The 15,141-nt window shown below is 39.6% G+C and overlaps 1 protein-coding gene across 3 annotated transcripts in view; it reads left to right on the top strand.

The window, feature by feature from the left end:
- Positions 1–15,141, top strand: part of FLRT2 (fibronectin leucine rich transmembrane protein 2) — a 103,571-nt gene that overhangs the window by 69,592 nt on the left and 18,838 nt on the right. Inside the window, exon 1 of one of the 3 annotated variants that reach the window (XM_081050514.1) lies at positions 6,761–6,790. The exons of the other annotated variants lie outside the window; for them this stretch is intronic. The gene's annotated coding sequence lies outside the window, so the exon portion shown is untranslated. Of the gene's footprint in view, positions 1–6,760; positions 6,791–15,141 lie in introns of those variants that run through there. 3 annotated transcript variants of the gene reach the window in all.

Below are 15,141 nucleotides of genomic sequence, written 5' to 3' on the forward strand. Positions count from 1 at the left end.
CTCTGCTGCCAGTGCTGGTTAGCAAAGACGTGGTTCTTTTACAGGGAGGGTTCAGAATCATCACAGGTAACAAAGAAGACACCACTAAGAATCCATAGCCCTTTGGGGCCAAACTGTAGTGCACCTGATAAATAAATATTCAGGTAGTCAGAAACGCTGGAGTCTAAAAGACTTCAACTATGTTTTTTCATCTTTTCCTTTAATATCATCACAGGCATTTCCATGGGATTCTATTTAAACCTACACCTACACATCTTTCTCTTCCTTCCTCCTTCCCTCCCCTCCCTTTTTTCCCTTATCTCCTTCTCTCTTTCTTTCCCTTTCTCTTTATATTATCTCTATCTCTTTCTGTGTCTCTTTCTCTCTTGTCAAGAAAGAGTTTCCGGAGTCCAGTGTTTGGTTTTTCTCTCAGGTACATTTTGCTTTTTGATAACTCAAAAATATGGAGTATTATTTATTACGGTAATGGTAGCTCTCACAATTGGATATGCTCATCACCTTAGCTTGGGTTTTGGCCTCAATAATAAGTCACAGGGTTTCCAGGTTTTAAGGCTGATACAACCGTGATACACATTTGAAAATTTGCACTGTGTACAAGTTATCTAATATCAATCACACATAATTGGGAAGTTATTTCAGTTAAATTAAGAAATCCTAAAAGTATTTGATAATAACTTATACACACACAGAATTGTAAGTGGACATGAATTTGCCAAGCTTTTGAATTTGCCCATGTTTTTGTCTGCATTGGGAACCAATGATTGAATTGATATTGTTTTCTCCACCAAATTCTGATTCCCATTCACTTTCTCATGTTAGAATGAAAACATTTCAACACTGGAGAGTAATTTGCATGTAGAATCCTAATAGATTATTAAATGCCACCCTGTCCATTCCCCACCCAATTTGCCAGCAAATTTAACTGACTTGCCATCAATGTTTTTCTAAACCATTCAACTAGGTTTTCCATATGAATTACTCCCTTTTTGTACTCTAATTTTATTACTTGACAAAATATTTGTTCTTATGGTATAATTACAGTATAAAAGCATAACTGGCATAATATGGTTTGGAGCTTTTGGTAGGCATAATGTTCGACAGTCAAGAACATGTGTGAAGGTGCTAGAAGAAACCCTGAGTAGCTGCTAGAGCACAGTACTTTCTGATATATTGATCAGGTGGAGTATTGGTAAGGACCTTACTGCTGCATATATATGCCGGCTACTATATATCTAAGCTGTGTAATCTTGAGAAAATGCCTTAAACACTTTATGATTCAGTTTCTACAACACTAAAATGGTAATATAATAATGATAATGATGATAATAATAATACTACCTATCTCTTAAGGCTGCCATGAGAATTAAATGAGTTGGCAAATCTCAAGCATGTGACATTGTGCGTTTCACAATGTCACATGGCACTCAGTACGTTAGCTATTATCCTCACTACTGTGTGTGGTAGGCTATGGCAGTGTCTCTCAAACTTCTTTTCCTCATTGCCCCCTTCTAAAGAGGTTGCTTTTTATTCCCCAAAGATCCCCTTCACTTATGACATTTTAATACCATAAATAATAGTGCGTATCTCTTTATGTACTGTGGCCACTTGGAGGGCTGTCAACTCGCATAATATCTAAGGTGTTCTCCTCCTTTCCCCAAGTTCTGATTTTTATCCCCCTGGGGATGTTATGCCCTTACTGAGAATGCACAGTCTATTGTATTTCAGGTGGTAGTGTTCTCCCCAACCCAAGACATCAGGGGGCTATGTTAGTTAGAGTGGGCTTAACGCATTATAATATGGGGTTGAGCAAGCTTTCACCTGGGAGTCTGCTCCCTTCCCCCATGGAAGCTTCCCTCTGAGACAGATGCCTAGATTTGGGAGTGATGGAAGTGGAGGGCTCTGTAAAGAATTGAGGCACATCAGTGATTTTAAAAAGAGTCTGAGAAGTTGTTCTTATTAATACTTTTGTTCTTACTAATACTTTGCTTAATAACCACCTAGCAGTTTTCATTTTTGTGTTAGTGGATTGTCATTGAAAGTGTGAAGTCATTTATTCATTGGCTTGAAAAGTAAGGGGTAGATGGATTCTTGGAAACACTGGAGGTTTGACCACCTTACCTGGGGATAGAAGGTTTTCAAGCCCAAGAATAAGAAATACTTTTGGGAGTTCTGGAAGCTGAACTTAGGTTCCAAGTAGGCATGCAGAAGAAAGTCTTTCCTTCAGTTTACAAACAAGTCTCCTTTGCAGTCCCGCTACGAGTGTTAGATGTCTACAAGAGTTAGATGTAAGTGAGCTGCTTCTTAATCACTTTGTCTTACACTTAGTTGTGGCACATCTTGCTTTTCCATTCTATAATGAACTACTGAAGTGAGTGTATTTCTGTATTTTTAGAAGGACACCAGTTACATTGGATTAGGGCCTACCCTAATGACCTCATTTTAACTTGACACTAGAGAACCCATCTTCACACAGGGTCACATTCTGAGGTACTAGGAACTAGGACTTCAACAGATAAGTTTTGGGGGGCACATTTCAGTCTATAAAATCCCACTACCTGTCATGTAGTGGGCACTCAACAATGAATGAATGAATGAATGAATGACTTTTTTGCTATGTTTCTTAAATTAGGAATTCTACCAATACTTGTGTTACTAATAAGTTTCTTAATTTTTTTATATTTCTTTCACCCTGAAGATAGCTTAGGAGATAAAACTTCATGGTGTGGTTTCTATTTAGTCAGTAACTCATCAGGTGAACAGTCACTGCCATTAGCAGACCTGACAAGGCCCACCATAGCTCTAATCTTTCAAAAGTTTTAAATCTTATTAAGGAATTATTTTAGAAGTGTGCACAGTTAACCTATAACTGATCTGCTTTTCAGAATGTCCTGGAAGGCCAGGCAGGCTTCACTTTAGAATTCTCAAACCCTACCAAGATCTGCGTGGAAAGTGGCAGTACAGAGAAAACTAGTTCCCAGCCTCTTTTCTTCCCACAGGGGTTCCTTCCTGAACCCGAAGTTTCGGGCCTTGCACCACACACACCTGATCTGCACTCTCCCGTCCCCAGATAAATGGGCTTAGAGGTGCCAGAAGCACAGGAGGACAGACCCAGTGGAGAAGCCCACACAGGCCCTGGGAGAAGGTTTAGGGCAGGAAACACTGGAACCTGGCTACTCAGATATAACGGAGAAGGGGCCATCCAGGCTTCTACAGTCACGCCCCTTGACCCTGTGCACACCTTGCCCTGATGGGAGGGTGTGGGTTGCAGGTCTGAGGGTGGTACTGTGGTTGGTTTCAGCTCCTTTAGGAACTCCCACAAGTTTTGAGATTTTTTCTCCCATTCTCTAACTTCCCTGAAGAGTGAGCAAGAGAGTCACAGGGACAGAACATTCTGAGAAAACACCAGGGTCAGGGCTCAGCGACACCCAAAGGTAGCTAAGGGAGGCAGCTGTTTCACGTGGGAATTCACTTCATTAGGTCTTGACCCTCAATACCCACAGTTTTCATACCCATGAGTTTCCCCAAAAGACCATTTCACTTTAGTCTTGAAGCGTGTGAGCGGGTTTCAGACAGAAGCAGAGACTGCAGGAGCTCCTGCACCCCTCGAGGAGGGCCCACCCTCACCTGCCACAGCCTGGACAGCAGCCCCCATCCCTGTGCTCAGGGGACACAGCACAGCCACTCATGAATGATGCATCCCCATCAATCCCTGGACTGCACTAGCAATGTTTTTGTCACTAGGGTCACTGAAAGCTGCTTTTTCAAATTATCTATGGTTGTTTGCCAGCCTGTGCTTATAGCTTCAGAAAAAAAAAAAAAAAAAAGATAAAAGAAAGAAAAAAGAAAAAAAAAAGCCAATGCTTTTCTTCACCACATAGAATAATTTATAGGTAGGGTCCAATTTACTTGCTAGGGAACAGCGGGTGGTCTGCGCTTTTCCCAATAGAAGAGACATTATGCTAAGCAGGGTGGCAGGCATTCCTGCTCACAGAAGGGGCAAGACCCTTCTAATTAATTACATGGCTGTCTTTACCTAGCATGGGTATCTCACTTTGTCATCAAAGTTCTTGTTTAGTAAAAACTATATTTCTTTCATTTGTTTATTATTCACACATCATCTATTTCTAAAGAGAATTTGCGACAGCTGGAAAAAAAATGTGTGTGTTGGGGGGTGCATTTGGGAGGCCTTCTGAAACACAACACTTGAAGAGAAAATTCTGACAGGAGTAGTTCGGACCTTGCTTTTCCTCCCCAAGCTCCTTTTCTTGATAAAATGTCCTGTTCTCTGTCATCATTATTTTCTCTCCCCAAAATCGTTCAACTTTTTGCTGTATGGCTTCAGGTCACCCCTTTTGATCTTTACCTCCTCTCACCACGCCCCCCTTGCTCTGGTCCATTGATCGTAGGCTTTCTATAGCCCTAAGAATAAGAATGGCTTGCCAAAACCACAAGGCTTTGCTTGATCAGGCCCATCAGAAACCTTGGTCCTCCTGCACTCACCCCATTCCTCACAGAATGTCTCCAGCCACATTGGTCTTTCAGTTCTTGGAAGAAATCCGACTCTTCTTCCCTTCTACCTTTGTGTCTGCTATTACTTAGCTTATTGTGTTAGCCTCTGTCCTCCCATGCAGTACCCTCCCTTGTCCAGGGTCCCCCATCCATAATAATTCCTCATTCTTTGGGAATCCGTTCTCCAAGATCCATGACCACCATGTCCAAACTCATATCCACAGCCTCCCAATATTCTCCAGGACCCTTTGATAGGTCCTTCATGACATGGCTCACAATCTTATTTTTTTCTAACTTCCGGTGTGTAGTTTTTATTTGATTGTTTTTTTCTGTCTTGGTTTTTAAACATACCACCTTCCTGACTATAGAGACTTTGTCTTGTTCACCTTGCATCCCAAGGGTCTTGCACTGTATCGGGCACAGAGTAGCCATTCAGCCACACTGGCTTTTGGAAATGGTCTGATACACTTTGTGTGACTTAGAATGTCTGCTAAGAATATTGACCTGTCTAGAGAGGGTAGTATTTTATCCGCAGGGACTGGTTTATCATTATAAAATTTTAATTGTCAGGAAACTGGTAAAAAGGTGTTACAGGAGACAGAGGCCCATTGGTAATCCACCTCACATTAAGTGGCTGCCCAGTCATGTGTCTTCTTCCTTGCCCTGTTACTTGAGTGTTTCGAGAGCAGACCTGCCATTTCCACGTAGTATTTTAGAAGATGAACCTTGTTAGACACACCACGATATTCCTGAGGACTGGGGTCCTTGCTCTGCAGTTGATTGTGAGGGTGTAGCTAAGGAAGGATGAGTAATGTGATCTGATTTCAAACATATGGTCCTCCCCTTATCAATCTCAATATTTTAAATCTGCTTATCATCTCAAATTTTACATCAGTCTCATACTTTACTTTTTAAATTTTATTTGCAAGTGAAGAGTAGAACTGTTTTCTGGACAACTGTCAAGTAACTGAGACAAAGGTGAAAAATCAGTCAAAACTATCTTCTCATGTGCCTCCTCTCTCTCTCTCTCTCTCTCTCTCTCTCTCTCTCTCTCTCTCTCTCTCTCTCTCTCTCTCTCTCTCTCTCTCTCTCTCTCTCTCTCTCTCTCCCTCTCTCTGTCTCTCCCCCTCACTCCCTCTCTCTCCCTCTTTTTCCCTTTCTCTCCCTCTCTCTCCCTCTCTCTCTCACTGGGTTGCCTCCCTCTGGTGGCAGCTATGTGCATGTTGGCCTGGGTGGAATGGACTGAGTAAGACTATAGTTTGCTTTCCTGGGGGTTACAATGCTTTTATCATTTCAGGCATCATTTTAGCTTCAAAACAAGCTGAGCACACTGTTAAATCATGATTTTGCAGAACCTTTGGTTTTGGACAGTTTCATTTTTTTGGATTTGAGATAGATTACAGAGGAATATGGAGTATGTAGTAAATAAAAATACAAGCTAGTGCTTTGTCTTAGTAGTTTCAAGAAATTAAAGCAAACAACTTTAATTTATTTTGTATTGAAAATAACCTTTGATTGTATGTTTTGCATTCCTAGAAGCAGGTTAACTGTTTTTAAATTGTTATAACTTCCCACCATTTTGAAATCTCCCTTACAAAATTTGTTTGGCTTAAATGTTAAAGCTGTGATGATTTGTTCTCTGATGGGATTATATTTTAAATTTCTTATTCATGTAAGATTTCTATAAAACTCAAAAATCTACTCAAAACAAAGAAACAGAAGTTATGTCTCTTATTTTCTTTTTTTTCTCCTTTTTGCAAGAGCTCTTTTTTTAGAAACAAAATACACTTTAGAAAATATCTTCTTGTTTTTTGGTAAAGTTGGAAACCTGCAGTGTCCATAAATGAAAGCAGTGCCCTGACTGTATATAAACCTCTGAAAGTATCTGCTTATATGTTTAAATTCCTCTGTGTTTGGGGAAAATATCTCAGAATTTATTCAAATGAGAAAGGCCACCAGCATAGATTTTTTTTTAAAGGTAGCTTTTAAAATCTATTATATTTTTTACTATTTTCTTTTCAATTATCCACTATGTGCTCTTTGTAGCTACACTGGATATGATGCTGAGGTTTGTCATCTATGGTTTTATTTCATGTGTTGGAAATCACTTGATTTTTATCTTAACCCACATCTGATCATGTTTCAGGGTGGAGAAAAGTCCTTGAGAGAAGGAGAGGGTCAAGGATAAGAAATGATCATCTTTATTCTGTTTCCTGTCCCTGCTCATCCCCTAAATCCAGAAATAGCCGCCTGAACATAGCCTGACACTTCAGCATGACAGGTATTCTGAAGACGAGAAGGTGCATTGTAAAACCTATTTATTCAGTGAGGAATTTTTACACCATTTACATTCAGAACTGTCCCTATGATACCAAAATAGGCATAAGCAATGAATTTTTCATTTTTTAGACTCAAAACCAGATAACTCACCTGGTAATACACACTATGTAATTTCATTCTATGTGCTAATCAATATCGCTGACTGAAATCTGTATTTTCCTTGTGAAGGAGACATCCGATTTTCTGTTTCATTATGCATATTACATAGATGGTACAATATTTTGGTGGGAAAATAGGCCATGTTTATATTTGGGGATTCAGTTTATTTTTTTTTTCATAAGTGTTTTTATATCTCTCAAAGATGTTGGCCTATTTTGTATTGATTCCAACTCTGTGGAATGGTGAAGTGGTGTGCAATTAAAGCACAGTTGAACTGTCACACTGAACTTATGGAAATATTTGTAAGTCATGGGTGTCACAGGAGAAATATCTATATTTTTCTATGGTAGGTCATAAAGACTTACCTGCAGTTAGGTCATAAGCATCATGGAACTGAAGTGTTAGGTATCTAGTGTGATCAGACTTGCCTTTCATCAGATGAAGTTGCAACAGTGGGTCAGACTGACCCTATTTCAGTAGTGCTGTCGGTCAATAAGAACACATAATTTGATGTTAATTTTGTAAAACAAGTCTAGTGCTGTCGTAGTTGCAATTATTTTCTAGCTGCATGTTCTATGCCCTTTTTTCTAAGGTCATCAAGCTTCTTTTTGTTCAGGGACACTTCATTTATCTATCTATCCCTCAATCTCTTCGGGTAGGATATTGTAGCTTAAACCCCTTAAAGCCTGTTCTGAAATATTATCTTGGTGATTTCTTGAGAGACCTCGCATTGAAGATGTCGGAGCGTGTCTACAGATGGCCTCTTCAAACAAAGTCATCATGTGAAGGTTGTTCTTTGCTCCGTTCATTTATTCCACAAACACTTCTTGAATCTCTGCCACATGCTTCTCTCATCTCTGAGGAAACAATAGCGAGCAAAAGCAGACTCATCTCTGGCTGCGTGCAGCTTACAGGGAGGCAGGACGTGGGTTAGGAGCAAGGCTCTCCAGCCATGCCCAAGTTCAAATCCCATGCCTGTCACTTATCTACTGATTGGCCTTGGAGAAGCTCCTTCACCTGGAGCACTCATTCTTACTTTGGGGGTAATAACAGTATAAAATGCATTGCTTTATTATGAGTCAATGCATGTAAAGTTCTTAAAAAGTATCTGAAATTATAAATGCTAAATTGTTAAGTGATCTTAAAATACTGAAGTAAGTCAAGATAAGGAATTAAAAGGACAGTATAGGATGGAGATTTACATACAGGATTCATTTGCATAGAGATGATAATTTAAGCTTAAGGCGTGAATTCCATATCCTATAGAGGGCAAAGAATACCAGGACCTAGACCTGAGCTTACTGGATTCACACTGAGTGGCTAGAATTAAAGAAGGAGAGCCTGAAGAATAGGAAATAGGAGGAGGAATTGGAAGAAAACCAGCAGACACTGGTGTCATGGTAACCAAGAACTGAGAATGTTTCTAGAAGGACATGCACAACAAGTCGAAATGAGGCTGAGATGAAGTAGGAGGGAGACAGGCAGAGCCTTTTGGATTTAGCAACCTGGGGCTGACTGTTGACATCAGGAAGAGATGCTTGTGGGAAAGTCAGGCAGGAACCAGTGTGGAGTGTGATGACAAGAGATGGGTGGGAGGTGAGAGAACAGACATTTATGATGGACTATTCATTTTAGGAATTTGGCTAAAAATCAGGAGAGAAATGTGACAACAGCTGGGGGTGGGGGGGTTTTGGTCAAGGTGATTTTTATTTTTTTAAAGGAAAAATACTGGAGAATGTTGAAAAGTTTGACAGTGAGAAGTTGCATGCACACAAAGGGTAGGAAAAGATAGGGACTTATGTTCTAGAGAGGCCTGTAGGGCAAGGGTTCCAAGGAAGAGATGATATGGTCAACCTTTAAGGAAAAGAAAGTAAGTAAGGATGTAGGTGGACTCATATGTTTCGCAACAGAAAGATGTGGGAGATCCTGTCTCATGTCTTCTACTTACTGCATATTCAAGTCAGGTTTTCTACTGAGAGTGAGGGGAAAAGGTCTGGAGGTCTAAGGAGAGTGAAGATTGAAGCCATCTTTGAGGAGAATGGGGAGAGGTTTTTCCAGAGAAGTATAATAGGATTGCTAGATGGGGTGAGGTCTCACTTTAGATAGATGATTTCTTGTTTAAGGTAGACCTAGTCTGTACTGTTAGATGACTTTCTCTAGTGGGAATCTGAAACTCAGGCAGGCACTGGGGAGATGGGGCTTGTGATTGGGTGAGCGGTTGGTTAGATGGGTGCAATGAAAGAACAGAAAGTCAGAGAATCTTGGGTGTTGGCAGAATTTTTGAAATGATAGATTGTAAAGTCTAAACTGAAAAGGAGAGGGAAGGGCACTGATTTTTTTAAACCAGGAAAACTGAGTTGCAATTCTATCTCTAGGATTTGCTACTATTTGAACTTGAATAAGTCACACATTTCTCCAAGGTCATTTCCTCATTTGTAAATTAGGTATAATAAAATCTTATTCTTTATAGCTCTGTAAATATTTCACAATACTAGCAGTGGCTAATGCTCAGTAGATATTTGAATATTTATCTGCATCTGAACTCAAGTTGGAAATGTACAGGAGCCTAGGAATGAATAATGAGTATAATTATCTGTTTATTCCTTCTTTTGAGTTGTCAAAATTGTATAAACATTGTGCTCAAATCTCTTATTCTATCCCAGCAAGGTTGCCTTCCAAAAAAGAAAGGGCAGGAAGAAGGGATGATGGAAATTGACTTATCTCCTCCCCCATTCCAGGTGAATGCTGGAATGAGCACTGCAAATTTGAATGCTGCAAGGGTAGAAGATGGAAGAAGAAACCTTTCAGGCTTTGTGGAGTTAAGGGCTCTTACGGGATTGCATGGATATTGTCTTTTGTAGAGAAAAAAGTTCTAGCAAGATTTTCCTTAAATTTACTGTTTGGGGGTTACTGATTCCACTTTCTATGGATTTTTCCCCCCATGGAATTTATGGAACTCATGATACCTATGGCATCTCATCCCAAATGATGAGTATACATATAGAGGTCGTGTGTTGGGCAGTTGGCAATTATTTTCACCTTCAGTAGCTTTTCCCACAGCAGCCCCACATAAAGATCTTCCCAAGCTATACAATGTGATGGCAACCGATCTGGACCTCTTTGACACTGCAGTAGGCAAGGGGACTTTGTTTTCTGTCTTGCCTACTGCAGTGTCAAAGAGTCCCAGATCGGTTGCCATTCAGGCTTTTCTTCTCTATTAGTGTCTGCTTACCACTGGGTTTATTGAACACCCTGAAGGCCCAGTTTTGCAGTCCTAAATAATGCAGATTTTAATGGACCCAAGGGATGGTCAGTGGAAGCTCCCCAGTGGATTAAGAAATTGAGAGCAGTCTGTGGCAGTAATGAACGTGTCTTCAAAGGTTATGCATCTGAGTTTGTAACACTAGTTGCTTGTTCTAAAGGTATCCCTATTATTTGAACCAACTGCATTGGAAATCTTGTGAGAACAACTCTTCAAATGTGTTAGAGAGCTTTATGCTTGCCAGGAGAATAGCTTTTTTTTTTTTTGTAAGTTCAATTTTAATGTTTTCAATTCTAGACGGACTGGAGCCAGGAAATTGTCAACTGTTAAAGTGTTTCCTTTCTTTCCTTCCCTCCTTCTCTCTTCCCTTCTTTCTCTCTTTGTTTAAAAAAAAAAGAAAAAATATTTGTCTAATGAGAAACTTTAAGTGGCTTGGTTGAGTTTCAGTGAATGAGATGGAAAAAGTTTCAAGTTAGGGGGTGTCTACTTTTATATTTTCCCCCAAATTCCTTTGCGAATCCCCACATCTTGGCCAGCTAACTGTTGAACTCTCCTGATTGTTGTACGAACAGTATTTATAACCTATCTTCAGGAATGTGGAAATGTGTACAAGATCTATAAATTGCTTTAGTGTTTCCAGATTGTAATAAAGACATTTGTAGTAAACCTACCTTATGGATCCTGCACCTGTGTGTGTGGGATTTTAAACCTGAACTGCCTAACTCCAGAAGCTCTAAGTGGGATGTACCCTAGGATACTTTTGTAGGAGAACCCCTCTTCCTGTTAGCTTTCTCATTTGTGTCACTTCATGCAATGTGCTGTCTTGTCACAATCTATCCAATGCTGAAAACATTAAGGTTTTATTAGTTTTGTCCTAGTATCATTATATTATGCAACCGGGCATGCTTATTGACAGTTCCGATTTTCTGTACTATGGTTTTTATAGTCTGAGTTTACTAAGCACTCCTGGAATACGGGCTCCTGGAATTAATTAAAACAAACAAACAAACAACGCTTCTTAGGAAGCACTAGGAGAGAAACACTTTGCAGAAAGCTTTTACATGATTTGTGCTTTGAGTCTTGCTTCCTATGAAAAGAGTTAAAGTAAAGTAGCCTGGAATAACCTCTGCTGGTCCTGTCGTTTTTAACAGACTGGCAGGGTCAGAGTCTCGCTGTCTCCAAAAAGCGTTTCTTAACATGTTGATTTCCACTCAGGCTTTTCAAACTGTGTTTTCAGCTTTTAAATGAAAATTTCTATTTTTATCGAGCACCTGCCATTAAGCCATTCTTCATAATCTGCAGTTTCCTGCAGGGGAAATGTATTCAATGCAGCATTGAAACAAATAGGAAAGAAAGAAAGAAAGAAAACAAAACAAAACAAAACAAAAAAAACTTTTGCTCTTAATTTTTGAAATTCATTTCATAAAGCAAAATCTTTTTATTCCCAACAGTTAGAGACTTACAAATGAAATGACTAATTATTTTGAAACCTAGGTTTGTTTATTGTTTACTAGGAACAGGGAAGACTACCTCAGTGCAAAGCAGATGGGGGAAAGTCCTGTGCAGTCAAAGTTTAGTTCCTTCTCTCCGCTGAGCTGGGTTTCACCTCTTGACCCACAGTACAACCAGCGTGGATCTGTGTGCAGAGCGTCTTGGATCTCTTCCTGGGCTTGTACCTTCTTGTCCTTCAGATCATCACGTAGACAATCCTTCCCCTTAGCTTTTTTCCTGAAACCCGGTGCACTAAGTTAGAGCTTTTCACACAGTACCGTAATCCCCTGCTTAGTCATTTATCTCCCCTCTTGAAACTAAGCCTCATGAAGCCCCCAAATCACCTCACCTCCGCGAAAGACCGTGTCCTCATTGTAGTGCCCCCCAAAATACAGGTTGAATAAATGAATGAAAAACATTGCATTTTCATGCTTTTCTGGTGTCCGTGGCAAGGAACATTGTGAGGTTCTGTTTAGTAGAAATGTATCTTCAATGTTCTCTATAAAATCAGAATAATAATGTTAACCTTCTAAGGTACTTAGAAGATGGTACAGGTCCGTGGCTTTCAACTTGGGGGAGGTTTTGCCACCCCAGGGGACATATCAGAGGTCCGACAATTAAGTTAGCGAACTTGTTGCAACGATGTTGCTAACCTTTTTTATTCATTATGAATTTGTACCAACTGGACAAACAGTTAACCAAGTTTACTACTTGGAAGTGCTGCAAAGGCTGCGTGAAAAAGTTAGAAGACCTGAACTTTTTGCCAGCAATTCATGGCTCTTGCATCACGACAATGCACCAGCTCACAGGGCACTGTCTGTGAGGGAGTTTTTTAGCTAGTAAACAAATACCTGTATTGGAACACCCTCCCTACTCACCTAATCTGGGCCCCAGTGACTTCTTTCTTTACCCAAAGATAAAGGAAATGTTGAAAGGAAGACATTTGGATGATATTCAGGACATCAAGCATCATACAATGACAGCTCTGATGGCCATTCCAGAAAAAGAGTTCCAAAATTGATTTGAAGGGTGGACTAGGCACTGGCGTCAGTGCATAGCTTCCCAAGGGGAGGACTTTGAAGGTGACCGTAGTGATATTCAGCAGTGAGGTATGTAGCACTTTTTCTAAGACGAGGTCGCAAACTTAAGTGTCAGACCTCATATGGCAATGTCTGCAGATATGTTTGGGTGCTCATGGCAGCCCCACAACAAAGGAATTATTGGGCCCACAATGTCAATAATGCTGAGGTTGAGACATCCTGAGGTAAGTGAAAGTGCACAGAACTTGGCAGGTCAATGGTGATTTTATTTTTGCTGTACCTATTGGGATTCACCTCTTTGGATATTACTAACAGTAACAGGTACACAGAGAATAGCAGTTTATAATTATCACATTCTTGCCGTGTGTCAGACACCATATAAGCTTTTCACAAATATTATCCTACTTAATCCTCTCAAGAGTCTCGTAAATTAGGATCTATCATTATCCTCATTTCTCATATGAGGAGACTAAGACTTAAAAGGTTAAGTAATTTACCCAAAATCCTACAGTTAATGAAGCGTCAGAGGTAGGATGAGAACTCAGGGCTTAAGCTTTTGACAATTACACTATACTACTTTCTCTCTAAATACAGTTTCCAGCCTCAGGTATAAAAGGATATCTGTCCTCAGTATGCAGTAGGAATTAGAGCTGAAAATATAGAGGAAATTGTAGCGTACTAAAATTTAAAAATGTTTTTTTCCCTATGTGTTTATAATTTTACACTTGCACTAATTTGGACAAAGATACAATATATTGGTTGACATAATATATAGGTGGCTGTTGATCCAGGGATGAGAACAAATCTACCATGCACAGTTATTTTGTGGGGTTCCCAAGAAGCTCAAAGAAAACTGAGAGTTGGTTTTCATTCATAATTGTCCAACTTTCTGTAATCGACTCATATTTGTAAATGTTTTCTATGCACATACAAATATACATACACATATTTTAAAATACTTTTGCAAGTACAACAAATGTAAAAAAGTATGGGGGGTATACCTAACTTTAAGAAAAGGAACTTTTAAGAAAAAGGAACTTTAAGAAAAGGAAAAAGAATATATTTTGTAAAAAAAAAGAAAAAGGAGAGGAACTAAGCAAGGAAGAAATTGTACTTGTCACATAGCTGATCAACCCACTGTGATCAAGATGGGACTTTTTTTCCTATGAAGGTGGATAAACAGTGACAGTTTGGCCCATAGAATCCTATGAGGAGCTTTCTTCAGGACCACAGCCTTTTATTACACAGCCTTTTATTACATAAATATAAGGGAACCACTCCTAAGTAAAATACACCTCCCAGGGGACAAGGACTACCTGGGATAGAGGGTTGGCTGATGGGCCTTTCTCTCTCCTTCTCCACAGGACACATCTCAGGCAAGTGGAAAATTTACAGTTTGGATACGTCGAGTCCCCAGGTCCCTCCCTGACACTTTAACTCCCAATGATTATTGCTTGAAGTTGACAGCTGACTAATTTCCCAAGTCAATTCTGTCATCCTCAAGTATTGGTTTATTGTTTTCTAGGCCCTAAAACTTGGCGTGTAAACACAGTTAAACATCTATTATTTTTACATGGGCACTTAGAGAACCTGGAACAGCTGTTTTTCCCCCCAGAACAGCTAATTCTGTTCACTTTGTGCCACCATCACACTTTGAAGATTACTATGTAATACTGAAAAATATATTAAGTTCTATTCTTTTGGTCACACTTTCCTCCTTCTTTTGAAGAGTGAATGCTAATAGCATCAGTTTTTTGTTCTCAAATAAATCATGTTTTATAAAAATGGGCTCCTCTGATTACAAACAGTTCTTGAAGCTCCTACCAGACATCGGTGCTTGTCATTCAAACATTTTTCAAGAGTCCACTGAGGCCAAGGGACATACATAGTCATAGCACTGCTCCACCTATAAGTTGTCATTGACATATATGATTTGAGACTATTTCTTAGAGACAAAAGTGATTTGTATGCCTTATATGCCTTTACTCCTCACAAAAGAGTAATTTGACATGCTCTTACACATATTTCACATTAAATTAAAACATTTGAGTGATCAGATAAGATGGCACTGTTTAGAGTAGTGCTTCGCAAATGTTAATGTGCAAATGTTAAGGCTCTCACTAAGATGAAGATTCTGGGTTTCCAACAACTTCCGAGGTCAAGCTTATGCTGCCGGACCAGGGATCACACCTGAGTAGCAAACTACTAGGAACATTGAGACGGTGTGAAACTTTGAAAGCTATGAATGGCATCAAGCTGATGGCATGTCACCCATTTTTTCTATACCTCCCTTAGTTGTATTATAAATTACATGTAGGGATTTCACCAGAGGGGATGGCTCCTAGTCAGTGGCAAACCATACATTTGTAAGTTTAACAAATAATGATTTATTATTATAAA

Source organism: Rhinolophus hipposideros, assembly GCF_964194185.1.
Source record: "Rhinolophus hipposideros genome assembly, chromosome: 5".
NCBI classification, from domain to species: Eukaryota; Metazoa; Chordata; class Mammalia; order Chiroptera; family Rhinolophidae; genus Rhinolophus; species Rhinolophus hipposideros.